The sequence below is a fragment of the Chlorocebus sabaeus genome, chromosome 28, assembly GCF_047675955.1.
Source record: "Chlorocebus sabaeus isolate Y175 chromosome 28, mChlSab1.0.hap1, whole genome shotgun sequence".
NCBI classification, from domain to species: domain Eukaryota; kingdom Metazoa; phylum Chordata; class Mammalia; order Primates; family Cercopithecidae; genus Chlorocebus; species Chlorocebus sabaeus.
Window position 1 is genome coordinate 2,353,575 of NC_132931.1, and position 17,632 is coordinate 2,371,206.

A 17,632-nucleotide genomic window follows, 5' to 3' on the forward strand; every position below is an offset into this window, starting at 1 on the left:
TCAGCCTCCCGAGTAGCTGGGACTACAGGCGCCCACCACCTCGCCCGGCTAGTTTTTTTTTTTTGTATTTTTTAGTAGAGTCGGGGTTTCACCGTGTTAGCCAGGATGGTCTCGATCTCCTGACCTCGTGATCCGCCCGTCTCGGCCTCCCAAAGTGCTGGGATTACAGGCTTGAGCCACCGCGCCCGGCCGGCCAAAGTTTTCTTTTTCAAAAGTGGCACCATACATGTTATTTTGCCATTAAGTTTTTTCACTTTACAACATAGTTTTTGACATCTTTCTAATTTAGTAAATTAAATTTTCCTGGTTATTTATTGCCGCATAACAAAAAGTCATCCCAAAACGAAGTTACTTAACACAAAAATGTATGACTGCCTCTTGTGGTTCTGTGGATTGGGAATTCAGAGAGCGCATGGCGGGGGTGGCTTGTCTCTGCCCCGCAGAATCTGTAGCCTCCTCCGGGAAGACGCTCACAGCAGGGGCTTGAATCGCTGTAGACAGGCCCGGAACCTCTCTTTTTCTCCCTGTCTCTCTTTTCCTCTCTGAAATCATGCCACTGCACTCAAGCCTGGACAACAGAGTGAAACTCTGTCTCTAAATAAATAAATACATAAATAAAATTTTAAAATAAAAAAAAAAATAGACCTATCTTTATCTTTAGGCTCCTGCAAAGCTGCTGAATGAGGCACAGTGTCTTTAAGACGTGTAGAAGCCCTTTTGGGCATCCCCTTAAATATGTCTGAGGCCTTAACAAAGGATCGTATAGCCCCATTCTTGAGTCCATCTTTCCCAGAAACCAGATTTTACTGCCCCGGATTTGCAAGGTTTTGCCTGGAGACGCCACAGTGAGAAAGAGTAGTCGTTTCTAACCCAGCAGAGAAGCAGTAATCCTTCCTAACTCAGCAAACTCTGGTTCCTTGCTATTCCATCTCAGTTCTACTAAAAAACTGGAATAGCTTCTTCTTCAATGAACCTGTCTCTGCTTACCTTTTCTCATAGGCATCTGGAAAAATCCCGCTGGCATTTTCTATTTTTCCACTTGGAAATCACCCTAGTCAGATCCATGAGGTCCTTAGGTATCCTTGCATTGGTTATATATATATATATATATATATATATATATTTTTTTTTTGAGACAGAATCTTGCTCTGTCACCCATGCTGGAGTGCAGTGGCTGATCGCAGCTCACTGCAACCTCTGCCTCCCGGGTTCAGGCAATTCTCCTGACTCAGCCTTCCGAGTAGCTGGGATTACAGGCATGCACCACCACGCCTGGCTAACTTTTTGTATTTATAGTAGAAACGGAGTTTCACCATGTTGGCCAGGCTAGTCTGAAACTCCTGACCTCAAGTGATCCACCCGTGTTGGCCTCCCAAAGTGCTGGGATTACAGGCGTGAGCCACCACGCCCAGCCGACCATTGACAGGTAGCAGTTTTGCTAACTGTTCTCCTGGTACGTGACTCAGGCGTTCTTTTCTCCAGCTTCCAATAAGCACTTTCTGTGCCCTTCATGTTTCCTCCAAGAGTTTTCCAAAGGTCCTTGCAACTCTCATTAATACTCTTTGGAAGAAGTTATGGCTTTTCCCCATTGCTCAATCCCGATACCAGTATTTTAAGTTTTGGTTACAGCAGCACACTCCTTCCAGATACCAAATGTTGTCCTGGTTACCGATTACTGCAAAGCAAACCACTGCAAGGTTTGTGGCAAACCCCTAGCCACACAGGAGAGAATGTGTGTTGCAAAGAATTTAGTGAGTCCTGGATTCCATACTTTGATGGAAGACCTGAACAATTTTACCCTTCAACATATATTTCTCGAATGATTTTTTTTTCTACTTCTACCTATTTCTATTCCGAGTGCAATGAATCTTTTCATCACCCTCTACCCTTGGGTGTCTTGGGCACTTGAAGTAGATGTATTTATTGATGGTAAAATGAAAGAAGATAGGGGAAGAGGATATTTACGAGAGGATTATCACTGGTAAGGTAGCACTTGTCTCAGTGTCTGATTTGTGTAACTCTGAATCCCAAAGCTAGAGGCAGGTGGTAGAAGGAAGTTGAAATTGACTCCTCGCTGTTTCCTGGAGGGCTGTACTATTCTAGGTTAGAGAGAGAACTTATGCTAAATCCAGCTACAAATGCACGATAAGGAGAAGTCCTTCCTGTTCATTTTGTTTCATGTTGAGTTTAGCCTCCATCCCGGTAATTGGTAAAAGATTTTCTTTGGTATTTTCATAGGAAGGAGCTGACACATTTTGACCACATATATTGAATAAAAGTTGGAGCAAAAGTGCCAGGGCCTGTAAACCTGCAACCACCTTAACATGGAAGTCTCAAAATGGTCATAGCTAGGGAGGACCAAGAAACTGCAGAAGTCTGCCATCCAGCTTCTCTAGTTCTTTGTGTTTCTGATTTCTTTTTTTTTTTTGAGACAAAGTCTTGCTCTTTCACCCAAGCTGGAGTACAGTTCGCTGTCATCTTGAACTCCTGGGCTCAAGGGATCCTCTGCCTTAGCCTCCTGAGTAGCTAGGACTACAGGTATATGCCATCACACCTGGCTACTTTTGGAAATCATTTTTTGTAGAGATGGCGTCTCCCTGTGTTGCCCAGGCTGGTCTCAAACTCCCATCCTCAAGTAATCCTCCCACCTGGACCTTCCAAAATATCTGTATTACGAGTGTTGAGCTACTGCCTAACCTTCTCTAGTTCTGAGGCTCGCTGAGCTTAGTGTCCTAAGGCAAGAGATCTTTGATTTTTTTTTTCCTCCCAAAGTAAGGTCTTTGTTATGTGTTTGCGTTGACTATTCACTTGTAACAACTGCCAACATTTATTGAAAGCTTACTCTATGCCTGGAGCCAGGTAAACTGGAGTGAACTGCTATTTCACATAATCACATTTAATTTTCTCAACAACCTTGTGGAATAGATACTCTAATTATCCCCATTTTATAGATGAGGGCGATGAGATTTAGAAGAATAAACAACTTGCCCAAATTTACACAGGCAGCAAGGGAGGGCAGAATGAGAGCTCTGGCCAGATGTTTCCGACTCTGGTTCTGTGGGAGGCCCCCACATTTTACCAGGAACTTCATGTGTGTATCTACACTTACCAAGGCATTTGTTTGTCTGTTTTTTTTTTTTTTTCTTTTTTTCGCTTTTTGAGACTGAGTCTTGCTCTGTTGCCCAGACTGGAGTGCAATGGTGCGATCGCGGCTCTCTGCAACCTCTGCCTCCCAGGTTCAAGCGATTCTCATGCCTCAGCCTCCAGGCACCCACCACCATGCCTGGCTAATTTTTGTATTTTTAGTAGAGATGGGGTTTCACCATGTTTGCCAGGCTGATCTCGAACTCCTGACCTCAAGTGATCCACCAGCCTTGGCCTCCCAAAGTGCTGGGATTACAGGCTTCAGCCACCGTGCTTTGCCCTACCAAGGCATTTTGGTGACCTGGTTGCCATCTAGAAAGTGACAAAATAATTGCTTACAGAGGCAACAGATTGTTAGATGATGCAGCATTCATCCAAACTAAGGGATCAAAGGGAAAGATCTTATGGAGATCCTGTCAACTCTATTCATCTGCCTGTGACCCATTGTGGAAACTCTTGTAGTATAATACCTTCTGTATTAATTCGTTTTCACATTGCTGATAAAGACATACCTGAGACTGGGCAATTTACAAAAGAAAGAAATTTAATGGACTTACAGTTCCATATGGCTGGGGAGGCCTCATAATCATGGTGGAAAGCCAAAGGCACAGGCACATCTCACATGGCAGAGACAAGAGACAGGGTGAGAGAGCTAAGTGAAAGGGGTTTCCCCTTATAAAACCATCAGATCTCGCGAGATTTATTCACTACCACCAAAACAGTATGGGAGAAACCGCCTCCATGATTCAATTATCTCCCACTAGGTCCCTCCCACGACATGTGGGAATTACGGGAATAAAATTGAAGATGTGATTTGGGAGGGGACACAGAGCCAAACCATATCACCTTCTATGCACGTCTCTGAACTAGGTATATGAAACTCAGCCAGTGGCTCAAGCATGTCATAACAGGGGTTGCTCACCCGGCACAGTGAGACCAGCTGTCCACATCAAGGTTTTGCAGCAGGAGAAAGGGAGGCATTTATTTGTAGGGCACCAACCAAGAGGAATCAGGCAGCTTATGCTTAAGTCCCAACCACCCAGTTGGCTTACAGGGAAGGATTTTTAAAGGTGGGAGGCAGAGGCTACAGGCAAAGCCATAAATCAATCCATGAAAGCTCGACATTTGGTTTGACTTAAAAAAGCAGACGTCTGGGAGCAGAGGCCCACATGGGCTTACACTGGGACTAGTAATCCCAATACTTTGGAAGGTGGGGGTGGAAGAATTACTTGAGGCCAGGAGTTTGAGACCAGCCTGGGCAACATAGGGAGATCCTATCTCTACAGATGTCATAGGTGAGTTCAAAGGTTTTCTGATTTGTGATTAGTTAAGGAGGTAAAACTTTATCTAAAAATACGGGGTGTGCAGAAAAGAATGTTCATTCTGGCCCGTAGGTGTGGCTTCCTCCAGACCCTTCAGGAAGAAATTTAGAACAAGAACCACAGTTAGAGTTTAGTCCTCAGTTCCCTCTTATTCGAGGTCTATGTGCTAGTCGATCAGTTTAATGGGGGTCCAGGTTTCTGAAAAACAACTCAAGGACACACACTAAGATGTTATGTTTAGATTCTATAGGGAATGATATGGTTTGACTGTTCCTTTTTGCCGCCCCCAAGGTTGTGCCAACAAAGAAGGAGGAACAAACCTGGCTGAAGCAGGCTAGTCCTTCCTTATAGCACTCTCCTTTCCTGGGTCCCCAGTTTCTTGTCCCCTCTTGGTGGCAGAAAGACTGCTTACCAGTTCAGATGCCTCCAATTCCCAGAACCAGAGAAAAGATACATGTGAAAATTCTCACACCAGTCAGCAACAAAAGCAGGCAGTGATTCTCTAAGCCTCTCATCCAAACAACTTAGCAGTCACTTCTCCTTGACTTGTAAAAAATCTCATTTTGTAGCTTCCATAATTCCCATGTGTCATGGGAGGGATCCGGTGGGAGGTAATTGAATCATGGGTGCAGGTGTCTCCCATACTGGTCTCGTGATAGTGAATAAGTCTCATGAGATCTGATGGTTTTGTCAATGGGAGTTCCCCAGCACAAGCTCTCTTGCTTGCTGCCATGTAAGATGTGCCTTTGCTTCATCCTTTACCTTCTGCCATGATTGTGAGGTCTCCCCAGCCATGTGGAACTGTGAGTCCATTAAACCTTTTTCCTTTGTAAATTAACCAGTCTTAGGTATGTCTTTATTAGCAGCACGAGAACAGACTGATACAGGGAACAAAAACATTTCCTGACTCTAACTTCCTTGGCTATTGTTTTAAGCTAAAATTACCTTCTTGCTTATCAAGTTGCTGGTTTACTTCTCAGGGGTAGCTAGGTGCCTGGGGTTTCTTTGAAGGAACTCAAGATTTTTCTGTGTTTTCATGCTTGGGTAGTGGGGGGGTACCCAGCAAGTCCCTGAGAATGGTGCCTGTTACATCTCAGTTCTAAGATTGCTAGGGAGCATATGATACAGCCGTCCCACTGCTGAGTATATCCTCCAAAAAGAAGAAATTAGTATATCGAAGAGATATCTGCATTCTGATGTTTGTTGCAGCACTGTTTACAATAGTTAAGATTTGGAAGCAACCCAGGTGTCCATCAACAGATGGATAAAGAAAATGTGGGACATGTATACAATGGAGCACTATTCAGCCATACAAAAGAATGAGATCCAGTCATTTGTAACTACATGGATGGAAGTGGAGATCATTATGTTAAGGAAAATAAGCCAGGCACAGAAAGACAGACATCACATGTTTTCACTTATTTATGGGATCTAAAAATCAAAACAATTGAGCTCATGGACAGAGAATCTATGAATGATTACCAGAGGTTGGGAAGGGTAGGGGGGCTGGATGGGGATTGAGAGGGTTGGGTAGGTAGGGATGGTTAATGGGTTAAAAAAAAGAAAGAATGAATAAGACCTGTTGTTCGGTAGCACAATATGGTGACTATAGTCAATAACTTGTATATTTTATGATAACTTAAAGAGTGTAATTGGATTGTTTGTAACTCAAAGGATAAATGAGGGAATAGTACCCTGGTCCCCATGATGAGCTTATTTCACATTGCATGCCAGTATCAAAACCTCTCATGTACCCCATAAATATGTACACCTACCATGTACTTATAAGAATAACAAATAAAAACGTATTTTGAAAAAATTACTAGGGAAGTAGGGTCCATACAAGACAGTAATAATATAGGTTATCAAATGCTAAATGCCAAAGGCGTGGCACCCACAAGTGCTTCAGGGACTCTGAAACCATGCCCAGGCGACACACACACACACACACACGACCCTGATTGTGCTGCTGGCTGGCAAAGAAAAAAAAAATGCCCAAACTTCCCTGACAGTTGAACCAAACAGTGGAGAGGTGACTGCTGAGGTGTTTGGATGAGAGGCTTGGAGCAGCATTGCCTGCTTTTGTTCCTGATTGGTGTGGGGATTTGCACATGTATCTTTTCTCTGGTTCTGGGAATTGGAGGCATCTGAGCTGGTGTGCAGTCTTTCTGCCACCAAGAGGGGACAAGAAACTGGGGACCCGAGAAAGGAGGGTGCTGTAAGGAAGGACTAGCCTGCTTCAGCCAGGTTTGTTGTTCCTTCTTTATTGGCACAACCTTGGGGGCAGCAAAAAGGAACTGGGAAGCATCTAATCTGTCTACGGGACAGTCTGAGCCCCACCTTGGTGCTTTGATTCTTCTTTTTCTTGCCAAGACAAACCTTGGTTGCACTGTGTATTCTGTCAGCTCCTGGGAGGCAGACAGGTGGGGACTAGGAAAGGTGACTGCTGACTCCAAGCCAATGCGTTGCCCTTGAGACCCGGGGCAGGGGAGAGAGGGGTCTGTCTGGGCGGAGACTCAGCAGAGGTCAGCGCACGGGCAGGTTGCGGACAGTCTGCGAATTTGTAGCTCACACCTGTGCCCAAGCGCCCTCTCCCTCCCATCGGATCCGTCCTATGACCTTGGAAGAAGTGGGGGCCACGCCACATGTTCTCAGGCCCTGGAGGAGTGGGATCCCAGGTGGGTGGGCGATGCCCCGCGGCAGCCGTGCCTCCCTGGATGTCGCCACGGGCGGTCACGCGGAATGCTGGCCCCCGCAGTTTCAGCCATCGGCCCCTCCACCTCGGCGCCCCGCCTTCTCCCTGGGCTCAGGTGTAATCGTGGCCCTAGGGTGTGTGCACCTGGGATGAAGTAGTGAAGGCGGCGGGCGCTAGGGTGAGTTGTCCTGTTCCGAGGAGCAGCAGTTTGCCAGAGTTAACGTGGGCAGCCTCTTTGGGAAGGGAAGGAAGGAGCACCGTCTGCCAAGCGCCTGCTCGCCCCCCGCGTGTCTGCCTGTGTGTGCCGTGCATGTGCGTGCGTGTGTGTGTGTGTGCGCGCGAGTGTGAGTGCGCGCGCGCCGAGGCGTTCCTCAGGTTGCGCTGCCTAGAAACCGAGGGAGCCATTGGAGAGGCGGAGGGTGGGGGTGGGGGTGGGGGCTCCCCGACCCTCGGAGGAGCCGGGGCGCAGGCGGCCAAGGCGAGCCCAGAAGCCCGGCTCCTGAACGCGGGCGCCGGCAGAGCGTGGACTGTGCTGCTGGCGGCCGCAAGGCCCCGGGGGACCCGCAGGGGAGGAGCTGGGGAGAAGGCCGGAGCTGCATGGAGTTTCTAGGGCGCGCAACTCCGGCGGGGCCTCGGCCACTGGGCTCCGGGGCTCAGCGAGGCAGCCGCGCACATGGGCTGAACCCGCGCGGCCAGCGGGAGCGGGAGGGGTAGAAGAGCGCGCGGTGCAGGGGGTGCGGGGCACACGTCCCCAGACGGGAGCAGAGGACAAGGACAGGGAGGCACGCGCCCAGATCGCGCTCCGAGTCGACGAGGGGGCTCGTGCCGGTCTCGGCGCGCGCGTGGGGAGCGGCCCGGGGGCGCCGAGGGAGCCGGCGGCAGCGAGGATGCCGGCGCGGGGACGCGGCTGCCGGCTGGGGGTGTGAGCGAGAGGCTAAGCTCTGCCCGCTCGGCGCCTCCATTCCGCGCCGCCCCCTCCCTGCGGGCCTCGGAGGAAGCCCCCCGCGCGGTGCGGAGGCGCCTCGGCTGCCGGGCTGCGGGGCCCCGGCCCAGCGAGAGGTGAGTGCCGCCGCCGGCTCCCCAGCTCACCCGCGCGCTCCCTCTCTTCTCCTCTTCCCTCGGTCCTCGCCCCTCTCCAGGGTGTCCAAACCCCCGGGCTGTCGCGAGCCCCCGTGTTCGGAGTGGGCGGGCGATTGGCAGACAACGCCTCCCATACCTGTTGGCTCAGTCACTGGGGCACCCACCCGGCGGGCTGGGGGCTGCCCCGGCCACCGTGCCCTCCGTGGAGCTGGCTCTGGCTGCCTGCCTGGGGGCGTGGGGCTAGGGAAGGGCCGCGGTGCACTCTGCTGTCCCGGCACTGTGCGGGCTGGAGGCTGGGAACCGCTCCTGTAGCCCCCAGGCGCCAGTGGCCACCAGGCAGCGCGCCCGCAGCCGAAGGCTCCCGGGCGGTGGGGAGGGAGGGCAGGGGACCCGGAGCCGCACCGCAGCCCAGGTGGGAACGCCCGGCGGCAACCAGGTCTCTTCGGGAAGCCGGAGCCATGGCGATCGGGGGAGGCGGGAGGCAGGGTTCTCTCCACGTCCGGCCCCCAGCGCTGACTGCTTGCCTTCCTGGGCGCACGCTCCTCGCCGCCACCTACCCCGAGTCTGGGGGGCGCCGGGGTGCAAGGGGTAACCAGAGAGGCCTCTGCAGGCCGGCTGGTACCTAGTCCCTGAGCTCCAAGCAGCTGGATGGGTCTGGAGCCCAGGCAGGGGCGGGCTCCGTCTTCCCCGGACAGTCTGGGTTTACCGGGGTTCCCAGTCTCTCCGGACTAGCGCAACGCGGAGTGAACTTCCCGAGACTTGGTCCGAGGGCTCCTAGGCAGCAGCAGGTAGTTCTGGGCCGCCCTCGGGGAGAGGGCGAGCGGGGGACACCCCATCCCGACGGGCTAGGGATACAGAGCGTGCACCGAGGGGATCAGTTTGCGTCCTAGCCTTGGGCCACGTGCGCCCGGGCCACCACCCCACCATGGTTTCCCACTGCTCTTTTTTCTTGGACAAGGCTTGTGTGAGGAAGGCGCCTTTCTTCCATTTGGGTCGAAGCCCTTAGCTCCCGGGTGAAGCGGTGCCTGCAGTTCCCTGAGTGCCAAGACTGGGGCGCCAGCCATCCCCAGGCCCTGAGCCGGTTTTCTGCAAAAAAAAAAAAGGAGACTTTCTTGGGCTCACGGAATAGCCGCTTAGCGCCGGCTGTGTGTGGCTGGGAAGTCTGTTTAGTGGTGATAATAACTACATTCTAGAGTGACCCACAGTAGCCTCTGCGACAGAGTTGGGATGACCTTCCCAGAAAGAATGGGTAGATCTCTGCGCTGCGTGTTCAGACACACGCAACATTTGTGCACATAGGAGAACTCATGAGCTCCTAGGATTTTCAGGTTCTGCTTCTTTAACTGCTGACTTTTGCTCAAAAAGGGAAATTATTTTTCAATTCGGGCATCAAAGCTTTGGAAAGGAATTTAAAGCCATTTGGTGTGAAATTGTCTTGAGGCTAGAACAGGACGTGTTTTTCCTAGGAGCCTGATTCCACCTCTCCTCCTTGGCTTGTTCGTGGTTTTATTTCATTTTTGTGGGGTGGGAGGAGGTGTTAGAAGAAGAAGAATGTGGAGTCTTGATTTTTATCTGCTACCTGTACTGATGTCCAGGTGTCACCTCAGACCTCTCAGCCTTGTGGTTCTGTCACCACGCCCAGTTTAGGATTCATTCCTGGGCTCCAGGAACTGCATAACTTTGCTAGTTTCTCAGGCAATCAGTGGGGTCTTCTACCAAAGCCCCAAGGATGCCCTGCGCTGTGTTTCCAGAGCAGCCTGCCCTGGTGGAAGATCAGTGGAGTGGCTCTGTTTTTTGACTTCACTGCAGACGTGTGGGTTTTTCATGGCAATAGCTGCATGGAGCTGTTTACTGAGAAACTGTTCTACCACAGTGAAGTTGGTTACTGGGTGTATCCAAGTGGAGTAATGAAAACAAAACTCTTTGGAAATCCAATCCTCATGATATTTTATTGGAGGAGAGCTAAATCCTCTTAGAATTGTTCACCAAGATGTCACCTTTCCCTGAACTCTGAAAGCAACTATTGCCAGTCATCAGGCCTTCGGCTAGGGTGCAGGTTAAGGGCTTTTTGGCAAGAAAATAATTTAATTCAGCTGGTTCTGTTGAGAAAGGGATGGGCAAGGCTTGACCGACACACGTGATGCCCTTTCCTCTGTAAGGGGAGGGGGTTACAGGGTGAGGGGTGGATGAGAACCAATCACTTTTGAATTTTACATTTATCTCCCCAGTGGGTAGCTTCTGATCCCTCCATAAATATTGGGCAGGGCAAGGATCTCATTTATACATTTCTTTTTCATAGCAACTGGCCTTGGGAGGGTCACCAGCCAAGGTGGGGTATCTGTGGCAGGCCCTTCCTCCTGTTGTGGTGTGTGCAGTGGTGTCTTTTACCACATTCTTATACTGACAGCCTATGCAGTGCTCGCTGGTTGTCAGAAGGGGGCACTAGTTCTCATTACGAGAGAAATTCCGATTGATAGAACTTTGGACGTTTAAAGCCTTCGGAGACCCTCTTAATTCAGATTTCTGAGACCCTACTTGTGTGCCAGACCCTTTCACACCTTTGAGCTCATGTCATCCTCATTTTTCCTGTTTGGAAACTGCTGCGAAGGGAATTGAAATCACTTTTCCTGGGGCTGTGAAGCTTGCAGGTCAGAAGCAGCGTTACGGTTTGAGGCTAACAGACCGGGATTCGATCCTATGTGTGTGGCACTTTCCACACTGCTTCCTTAGGATAGGAAAAGTATTTTGGGAATCTTTGACCTGCAGTAATTTGTTTAGAGTCAGACACAGAGTGGGTGCCCTGTCTATGTTCGTTGAATGAATCTAGGTCAGCATCTCATTCCTCATTCCTGGTGAGGAAACTAAGGCACAGGAGGAGCTGTGTCTTGTGCAGTTGGTTTGGGGAGGAAGGAGAATCCCACAGCAAAGCCCTTCCCTTGTCACGTGTGCCTGTACTGGTTTGATGATTGATGATAAGCTTTTTTTTTTTTTTTTTGCATATTCCCTTTCTGTACTCATGTTGGTATAGACTGAGTGGCACCTTAGCCCTTCACTTGGGGCTTCAGCTGGTGTAGTCAGAGTGTCTGAAATGTCCTTTCACGATTGAGAACCATTAGGCAGTGCAACCAGCAACAGCCTCTGATGCTTGTTAAAATAGTGTGAGTTCTGACTCCTAAGCTATGAAACCATCCTTCAAGATTAGCAGAGCATTGGCAGATTTCTCAGAACGCTCAATTTGAGGATAATTCCAAATGTGGTTCGGAAGGAGGAAAAGGAAAACACCATTGTTGCATCCAACCTAGGGTTTTTCAATGTGAATTATGTTTTTAATCATTTAACATTCAACAAGCATTTATTCAGTGCCTATTATGTGGTACAGATAGACAAAGATGACACAGTGCCTGTCATCAAAAAATTCACAGATTAGTGGGGAGGGCAGACCACGTGTTAGGGTTGCACATTTGTGAGCAGAGGTGGATGGTAGCTAGGCAAGGGTGGAGGTGATGTCTGAGCTGAGTTTACAGGATGATTAGGACGTGGTTAGCTTTTCATGGGTATTCCAGTGCAGAGGAAAGGGTGGGAAAGGACGAGAGATTAGAACACATGTGGAGAATATGAGGAAGCAGCTGGTAGTTTGGAGTTCTTGGTGCTTAAAGGTTGAGACAGGGAGGTACAAAAGAAATGACCAGAATGATAGATGGGGGCCTTTGGTCAGGACCAGGGACTCAGCATTTCTCCATTAGGGTGGCATGGTCACTTTTGGCTGGAGACGTCGTGGTGAATGAATTTGGCACTGAGAAGACCAGAAACACGGATACCAGGGAGGAAGCTGGCTCGGAAAGCCAGGCAAGGCTGATGAGGCCATGGTGGGGAGGATGGAGAAGATGGGATGGATTCAGCAAACAGGAGAATTGTCAGCTAGGATCCTTGGGTTGCAAGTAACAGAAACTAAGTCTGGCTAACAACGTCAACAAAGATTGCCTCAGAAATATTGATGGAAACTCACAGGATTAAGAGCATCCCTAAAGAATCAGGCATGGAATAGACAGGAATTAGGCAGTGCAGGGGATCTCGGTGGCAGGAATTGACTTATGGTCTCTTCCAGCAGATGCTATGGAAGTAAATGATCACCAACCTTTTCTATTATTATTGAGGTAGGAGGTGGGACTCAACTCTAGAGGTGGGGCTCAATTTGGTCCAATTAGCTGGACCAAATTGAGGACCAGCTAAAACAAGGCTGGGGGGCAAGCAGCTCTCCATAAGACACACCCACACATGCGCTATGTCAGTTTACCATTGCCATGGCAACAACTGGAAGTTATTACCCCTTTCCATGGCAATGACCCAACCACTCAGAAGTTACCACCCTATTTCTAGAAATTTCTACATAAACTGTCCTTAATTTGGATATGACTAAAACTGGGTATAAATATGACTGCAGCACTGGGGTGCTACCCTGCACATACTGCCTAGGGAATAGCCCTGCTGTACAAGGAGTATCTCTGCTGCTGCTGTACACTGCTGCTTCAATAAAAGTTGCTGTCTCCCATTGACAATAGCAAAGACATGGAATCATCCTACATGCCCCTCAATGATAGATTGGCTAAGGAAAATGTGGTACATATACACCATGGAATACTATGCAGCCATAAAAAGGAATGAGATCATAGCCTTTTCAGGGACATGGATGGAGCTGGAGGCCATTATCCTTAGCAAATGCAGGAACTGAAAATCAAATACCACATGTTCTCACTTACAAGTGGAAGCTAAGTGATGAGAACATATGGACACATGGGGACACACACACACACACACACAAACACACACTGGGGCCTGTTAGAGGGTGGAGGGTGCGAGGAGGGAGAGCATCAGAAAGAATAGCTGGTGGATTCTAGGCTTAATACCTGCGTGATGGGATGATCTGTGCAGAAAATGACCATGGTACATACACATTTACCTATGTAACAAACCTGCACATGTAACCCTGAACTTAAGATACAGGTTGGAAAAAAAAAAGATAAAAGTTGGAAAAAAAGTGAATAAGTAAATAAATAAATAGATATTCTGTGACTATTAGAAAAAAAAAGTTGCTGTCTCACACCCATGGCTTGCCCTTGAATTCTTTCCTGGGCAAAGCCAAGAACCCTCCCAGGCTAAGCCCCAATTTTGGGCTCATCTGTCCTCCATTGTTGTTATTGTATCATTCTGCTGTATTCAAGATGCTCACAGGACATATCCGATTGGCATAGGTTTGGGTTCCTATATCTAGGGTTAGGTTTCTGAAAAGTCACTGAGATTGGGACAGATTGTTTTCTTTTCTTTCTTTCTTTCTTTCTTTTTTTTTTTTTTTTTGATGGAGTCTCACTCTGTTGCCCAGGCTGCAGTACAGTGGTGTGATCTTGGCTTACTGCAACCTCTGCCTCCCGAGTAGCTGGGATTATGGGCTCCTGCCACCATGCCCAGCTAATTTTTGTATTTTTAGTAGAGATGGGGTTTCACCACATTGGCCAGGCTGGTCTCAAACTCCTGACTTCAGGTAATCTACCTGCCTCGGCCTCCCAAAGTGCTGGGATTACAGGCGTGAGCCACTGCGCCTGGCTGGGAGAGTGTTTTCTGAAAGGAAACTGGAATGATTCTGCTAAAAGACAGTGACAGTGATATTGAGCTTGTCTTCCATAAGAGGGAAAATTGGCAGGACTTATTAATTGCTGGGGAAGTGGGAGAAAGGGAAGGTGTTACCACTGGGTTTCTGGTTTAGGTAACAGGGTAGAGAAGCAGAACTGAAGTCTGAACAAGACTAAATAACTGGTTTACTTTCCCACTGTCAGGGCTGTGGGCAGCTCTCCATGACCAGGTTATCGGAGAGGGTGACAATCTATTTTAAAAAGCCTCATTAAGGGACTGTGCTGCTGTGAATAAGACCTATTTAAGTAGGTTACTTTATCTCACACACCACAAATCTGGATTCTTTGAAAATGCTTTCATTCATCCAACCAGTATGTATTGAGCATCTCTGGTTCAGGTACTGGGGAAAATGATGAATTTGTCAGACAGAGATGGTACCCTTATTGTCTAGTGGTGTAAGACACAATAAAAAATATAGAAATAAAATAAGAGGATATAATTGAGACAGATGCAAGGGCTACTTCAGATTGGATGGCCAACAAAGGTCTCTCCCTCTTTTTTTATTTTTTGAGATAGTCTTGCTCTGTTGCCCAGGCTGGAGTGCAGTGGTGCGGTCTTGGTTCACTGCAGCCTCTGCCTCCCGCGTTCAAGTGATCCTTCTGCCTCAGTCTCCACGGCAGCTAGGATTACAGGCATGTACCACCACGCCCAGCTAATTTTTGTATTATTATTATTATTTTTTGAGACGGAGTCTCACTGTGTCACCCAGGCTGGAGTGCAGTGGCGTGATCGCAACTCACTGCAACTTCCGCCTCTCAGGTTCAAGCGATTCTCCTGCCTCAGCATCCCGAGTAGCTGGGATTACAAGTGCCTGCCACCATGTCCAGCTAATTTTTGTATTTTTAGTAGAGACAGGGTTTCACCATGTTGGCCAGTATGGTCTTGAACTCCTGACCTCAGGTGATCCGCCTACCTCAGCCTCCCAAAGTTCTGGGATTACAGGCATAAGCCACTGCACCTGAACTAATTTTTGTGTTTTTATTTATTTATATTTATTTATTTAGTTTTTGAGATGGAGTCTTGCTCTGTCGCCCAGGCTAGAGTGCAGTGGCGTGATCTCGGTTCACTGCAAGCTCCGCCTCCTGGGTTCAAGTGATTCTCCTGTCTCAGTCTCCTGAATAGCTGGAATTACAGGTGTGTGGCACCATGCCCAGCTAATTTTTGTATTTTCAGTAGAGATGGGGTCTCACCATGTTGGCCAGGCTGGTCTCAAACTCCTGACCTCAAGTGATCCACCTGCATCGGCCTCCCAAAGTGCTGGGATTATGGGCATGAGCCACGGAGCCCAACCAAGAAAGATCTCAATGATGAGCTCTATTTAGACTGACACCAGAATGACATGAAGGGATAAGGTGGGGAAATATCTGTGGAAGAACTTCCAGGGTGTGGGAACAGCCAGTGCAAAAGTCTCAAAGCAGGAATGAACTGGGCTCATTTAGAGGAGAAGGAAGGAGACTGGTGTGGCGGGAGATGAGTTCAGAGAGATGGGGGCTAGCTCATATAGGGTCATCCTGTGGAGTTTGGGTTTGATACTGAGTTCAGTAGAAGCCACAGAGGGGTTTTAAACAGGTGAATGATGTGACTTAGTCTATATTTTCCAAAGATCATCCTGTCTCCAGCTGTCCATTCTGCCTGCACTACCGTGGTACAATAAAGTGAGTCTCTATCCATCAGAATGTGAAATAAAATGCAGTGTTTAGGAGTAACAGATGGAGAGAAAATGCTTTGGTGACCTTAATTTGGTGATTTCTAACGTACCAGTTAAGTGTGGATACAAACAAAACCGCAATCATAGTATGATTTCAGTTTTGTTTAAAAACGTGGTACAGAAGAACAATGGAAATAAATGGACCAAAAATGTTAACAATGCTTGTCCAAAGCTGTTGGCATTATGAATGATTTTATGGTTTTGCAAATGAACACACATTTCTTTTATAATCGGAAAAATATTTGTTTTAAAATGTAGACACCGGGCCGGGTGCAGTGGCTCACGCCTATAATCCCAGCACTTTGGGAGGCCGAGATGGTTGGATCAGCTGAGGTCACGAGTTCAAGACTAGCCTGGCCAGCCTGGCGAAACCCTGTCTTTACTAAAAATATAAAAATCTAGCCAGGCGTGGTGGCGGGTGCCTGTAATCCCAGTTCCTTGGAAGGCTGAGGCAGGAGAATTGCTTGAACCCAGGAGGTGGAGGTTGCAGTGAGCTGAGATTGTGCCAGTGCACTCCAGCCTGGGCGACAGAGCGAGACTCTGTCTCAAAAAAAGTAAATAAATAAAATGTAGACACCGATGATCACCAGTGCCTTGAATAGAGTGTTGGGAGACTGTAATCTACTAAACACTTTCCCCTACCATCTTATTTTGGGAATTTTAATCTCAAAAACCCACGGTCCTGGTTGGGACAGAAGACAGGATGCTCATTGTATTAGTCTGTTCTCACACTGCTAATAAAGACATACCTGAGACTGGGTAATTTATAAAGGAAAGAGGTTTAGTGCACTCACAGTACCACATGGCTGGGAGTCCTCCCAATCATGGCGGAAGATGAAGGGAGAGCAAGAGGATGTCTTCCACAACGGCAGGAAAGAGCTTGTGTGGGAGAGCTCCCATTTATAAAACCATGAAATCTCGTGAGACTTATTCACTACCACGAGAACAGTGTGGGGGAAACCACCCCCATGATTCAGTTATCTCCACCTGGCCCCACCCTTGACACATGGGGATTATTGCAATTCGAGATGAGATTTGGGTGGGGACACAGCCAAACTATATCACTTGTTTTGACAAAGGTGCCCAATGAGTGGCTCTGTTTTGTGCTTAAGACATTTTTTAGTGATGAAATTAAACATTCTTTTAAAAAAAGAAATTAAAAGCTATAGAGAAATGTTACAGAGAACATGGAAGGCATCTTTCTTCACTCTCATTCTCAATACCATTGACATTTCAAGTACATATATTGTTAGATTTTTTTCTATGCATTTCAAATACACACATCTAAATTTTGTTGAATTCGGGATATTCCTGTAAGGAGTTACCTTACTTCTAAATTACTCTCTAAGTTCCTTCTCACAGAGATTGAAACCAAGATGACCTTTTTTTCCCCTTTTGAAACAAATTACTGGGAAATTTGAACACATAGCTAGGAAGAACCGAACCTTGCCTTTTTAGTATTCAGAGTGTTACTGAAAGCATAATTTATACTTATAAAGAATAGAGCAATTAAATATTCATTACAAGCTCATTTCTGAACATTTAAACATTACTGCTTTTGTACTGGATCCCAAAAGTTTGTATCACGATTACAAATTGTTTGCACTTTTTCGTTATCAAAAGTTAGGCAACAGGAAAATTTAGAAGTGCAAATTCGACAGCTTGGCTAATTATTTTGGTGTCATATTTGTTACAACTAAGTATTATTCCTTGAAAACAGGAGAAGAAAAACATTCAATGAAGTGTTTATTTATTTATTTATTTATCTATTTTTGAGACAGGGTCTTGCTCTGTTGCCCAGGCTGGAGTATAGTGGTGTGATCTTGGCTCACTGCAACCTCCGCCTGCTGGGTTCAAGCGATTCTCTTGCCTCAGCCTCCTGAGTAGCTGGGACTACAGGCGCGTGCCACCACACCTGACTAGTTTTTGTATTTTTAGTAGAGACGGGGTTTCACCATACTGGCCAGGCTGGTCTTGAACTCCTGACCTCAAGTGATT

General features: G+C 47.8%; 1 protein-coding gene across 15 annotated transcripts in view; it reads left to right on the top strand.

Annotated features, from left to right (window-relative positions):
- CALN1 (calneuron 1) overlaps positions 1 to 17,632 on the top strand; it is a 732,697-nt gene that overhangs the window by 172,533 nt on the left and 542,532 nt on the right. Inside the window, exon 1 of one of the 15 annotated variants that reach the window (XM_073012662.1) lies at positions 6,692 to 6,713. The exons of 10 other annotated variants lie outside the window; for them this stretch is intronic. The gene's annotated coding sequence lies outside the window, so the exon portion shown is untranslated. Of the gene's footprint in view, positions 1 to 6,691; positions 6,714 to 7,063; positions 7,145 to 7,320; positions 7,340 to 7,861; positions 8,221 to 8,724; positions 9,030 to 17,632 lie in introns of those variants that run through there. 4 more of the 15 variants (XM_073012668.1, XM_073012663.1, XM_073012667.1 and 1 more) reach the window with 4 other exon arrangements.